Here is a 4153-nt window from a genome sequence, read left to right as displayed (position 1 = left end):
ATAGTATCTCTGTTTGCTAAAGTTTTATCAAGCATTGCTGGATACACCAGTCATGCGAAGAGGCTGCACCTCTTTCAGTGGAGCGCCTTTCCAAGCAGAATGGAGAGACACCATGTTGAAGTGGTTTGTTGTTGTTAACTTCCCCTTCCCTCAGCAGTGCTTCTTGACATACCGGTTGAGCAATTTATACTTTTAAAAGTTCCAGGTTTTAAACATTTATAAAATCTTAAGGAATATTTTTGTCTGTGGCTTTTTAATGGTTAACCTCACCTCACAACTACACTTCAGGCGTGTAATGTTCAGTGACCTTGCCTAGCATAGGCTGTGGAAGAGATGCAGAGAGGACACATCACTGGCAACCTATGTATCTCGGGGTGTGACCTGCAAAACTCACGAAGTGCCTCCCAGCATCCTGGCAATGATTACTTTCCTCTACTATTTTTCATCTTGGGCTGGCAATGAAAGAGGAATTTCTTTGCAGAGAGTGAAATGGGGCTCTTCCATCTCTTTATGAGGACAACAGCAGTGGCCACACACTCCCAAATTGCCCAGAGAGATGCAGGCACAGCAGTAAACTTTGGCTTATTTTTTTCTGTGAAGTGTTTAAAACGCAGAGAGAGTAAAGCCCCCTGACACATCTCAGTTCTTGATGAGTAGTGCTGCTCGCGTGGTGCCTTGGAATTAAAAATGCTGTGAAAATAAATAAGATCAGTCACGTCTCTGAGCTGTCAGTAGCAGCTCTCTGCAGGCTCAAAGTGTAGTGGTTATGCTGAGGACATGCTAACAGTCATTACAAACAGAAAGGCTAAAAGTTGGTTTTAAAATTCAGGATAAAGCTGGTATGCTGAGGTATTCATCAGTCTGCAGCAGCCAGGATTTGGGGCTGAATCCAAGAGGGCTGGGCTGTGTCCCAGCACTGCCTCCTGCGTATGCTGGGATGCACACAGCTGTGTTCACGCAGTCATGTGAAGATCGGTGCCAAAGTGCAAGGGGTGATAACTCCTCTGGAGCACGTCCCGTCAGTCTGGCTGAGGCTGTGGTAGCACTCCCAGGTGGACGTTTGCTGGGCTATTCTGTGAGGGGGGGCCCTACCTCGCAGATCCTGCTTGGGTTTAAAAGCTCTGAATTCTGCAGAGCATGACCTCACCTTTCCATCACCTGTCTGGCGTGCTTCATGTGTACAGGTTGTCACTGCCTTGGTGCCTTAGGCAGTGCTGACTCTCCATCCTCCTCCTCTCCTTCTCATTCCTAAATATCAAGCATATATTGCCCTGTGCAGTCTGAGTTTTGGGACGCATGCTGGTTAATCTGAGGTCAAATCATTCTTTCCTAAAGGAAAGAGGACAAGACGCAGATGCACAAGGGTTTACATTAAATGTTCTACATGTGCTTTCTTATTATTTAGATTGGGGGGAAAATAGGTTAGTTTTTCTCAGGGTTGAATCTACTGTTTTTACAGCTTAAAGCATCTCTTTCAGATTTTAAAGACTCCTGTCATCTCCAGATCCATTTGCCATATGACATTTGGTCGGTTTTGTTACAGGAATGAGCCTTTTACTATGTCCACCTTAACTACTGCATCACTTGAGGTCAGACTTGGCAAAACTGGCTTGTACATGGAGAGCCATGTGAGTAGCTAATGTTAAAGGATTAACAGCCTTTATTAGCCCTCAATCCCCACCCTTTTGAAGGCCAGTCCAGGACGGTAGTTAAACAGCTGAAATATTTCATTTTCATTTGACTTTCAGCCTGCTTCGTAACAGGGGAGACAATTTGAAGTAGTCACCATATACTATGCAGATGCATTCCCTTGATCATCACAAGGGAGAGCTGCTGGTGCTTTACCTGGAGGATTTTAGGTTAAGATGGGCTGAACATGAATGTGAAACAACAGGTGTGTTGGGGTAGTGTGAAACTAGGAAATAACTATTCCAAATGGTAGCAAGCTGTGTGGGAGGTGTTTATGATGTGAAGGAGAGTATGATGAGCACCTTACTGCAGTACATCCTGTGACATGACCATGTTAGCATGTTATTGCTACCTGTGTGCTAGCACCACTTCCTTCACTGCTCACTGGTTGGTCTTGAGGAAACTTTTTACGAAAAATCTGGAAAAAGCTAGCAGGCTACTGGGGAAGGAGGGGAGAAGTTTGAGGCAGGAGGGCAGCTGGAACACAGGAGTGGCAGACATAAAAGCAGCCATGGGAGTGAGGCCACTGCAGAGGTTCTGTACAGCTCTGCTGTAGCATGGCAGCTCCTACACATTACAACACAGTGGCTATAACATAGAGCAGACCTACTGCCTGGCTAAGTTGTTAGGTGTGGAAATGAGCCTCTAATTAGCTGTTCTAGAGCCAGTGCAATTAGGTACAAGCCAGTGCTCATCACCAGCTCTTCAGCCAGAACAGCAGGAGCGTCTGCCTGGGCTTGGCAATTAGCTGTGCACACCTCTGCGAAGCTGCAGGCAGGGTGACAAGCTGGGTGACCCCACACCTGCCTGAACCAAGCTCGTCGTGCCGCACTTGGGACTCATCAGGTGCAAAGGGTAATAGAAGTGGCAGGTAGCTCGCTGTTCCCCAGACAATCCAGAACAGCCTTCAGGTGTTCAGCTCTACATTTGAGGATCCTCTGATCTCCATTTATTTTCATTAAGGAGCAAATAAACAGAAGCTGTGTCACTGCACTGCAGAGCCAAAGCTGCTGCCAAACCTCAAGTGGCCACATGCAGCTGGGGAGGAGTGGTGGCCCTGCAGCCTAACCTCTGTCTGCTTCATTTTGTAATTTAGAAATGTCTCCCTGAGGCAAAAACAAAACCAAAACATACAACAAACACACCAGTGGGGGATTTTAAAGGGCAATTATTAGCCTGAGCTTGAAATAGGGACATAACCAGCTTCTGAAAACTGCCTCAAGCCTCAGCAGCTCTAGACACAGTTGCTCTGGACCAGTGCGCTCCCCCTGCAATGCTCTGCACCTCCTGGGCTTTGGGGTGCGCTGTAATGAAGGAGCCTTACAAAAAAAAAAAAAAAAATGCCAATTGAAGACTCTGGGGAAGGGAGGCCATCCTGAGGTACCCGGACAGGCTTGAGAGGTGGTTCTGTGCGAGCCTTGTGAGTTTCAACAAGGCAAAGTGCAAGGTCCTGCACCTGGGCTGGGGCAATCCCAAGCGCAAATATAGGATGGGTAGAGAATGGATTGAGAGCAGCCCTGAGGAGAGGACTCGAGGGTGTTGGTTGATGAGAAGCTCAACATGAGCCAGCACTGTGCCCAGAAAGCCGGCTGCATCCTGGGCTGCATCAAAAGCAGCAGGGACAGGGCACTGAGGGAGGTGGTTCTCCCCCTCCAATCCACTCTTGTGAGACCCCCCCGGAGCCCTGTGTTCAGTGCTGGGGCAAGCACAAGGACACAGAAGTGTTAGAAAAAGTCCAGAGGAGGGCCACAAAGATGATCAGAGGGCTGGAGCACCTCTCCTACAAAGACAGGCTGAGGGAGTTGGGGTTGTTCAGCCTGGAGAAGAGAAGGCCCCGGAGAGACCTGACAGCGGCCTGGCAGGGCCTAAAGGGGCTTACAGGAAAGCTGGGGAGGGACTGTCAGGGAGTGCAGTGATGGGACAAAGGGTAATGGCTTATTTAAAGCCATTAAAAGGGGGTAAAAGCCAGTAAAAGTGGGCAAATTTAGATTAGATGTTAGGAAGAAATTCTGCACTCAGAGGGTGGTGAGGCCCTGGCACAGGCTGCCCAGAGAAGCTGTGGATGCCCCATCCCTGGAGGTGCTCAAGGCCAGGCTGGATGGGGCTTTGGGCAACCTGGTCTGGCGGTAGGTGTCCCTGCCCATGGCAGGGGGTTGGAACTGGATGGGCTTTAAGGTCCCTCCCATACAAATCATTCTGTGATTCTGAGTCATTTTTATAGGAAACCTATCTTACATAAATAAATAAATGTCTCGAGTAAGTATAAAGCAAATACAAACCTCTGGCATTTGGCAAGATTCTAACATACCTTACAAGGAGAAGCCAAAAGCCTAACAGCTCACTTCCACACGTGTGCTCCAGCACAAGTTGAAGAGTTATGATGTGTAAGACTGTGGGTTTATGTGCTAGGTCCCCTGGAAGTATAGGCTGCCAGTTTAGAGGAGTGGGCAGAATTGCGGAGGAT

The sequence above is a fragment of the Aythya marila genome, assembly GCF_965140915.1.
Source record: "Aythya marila genome assembly, chromosome: 1".
Lineage (NCBI taxonomy): Eukaryota > Metazoa > Chordata > Aves > Anseriformes > Anatidae > Aythya > Aythya marila.
This window is presented reverse-complemented; position numbering follows the sequence as displayed.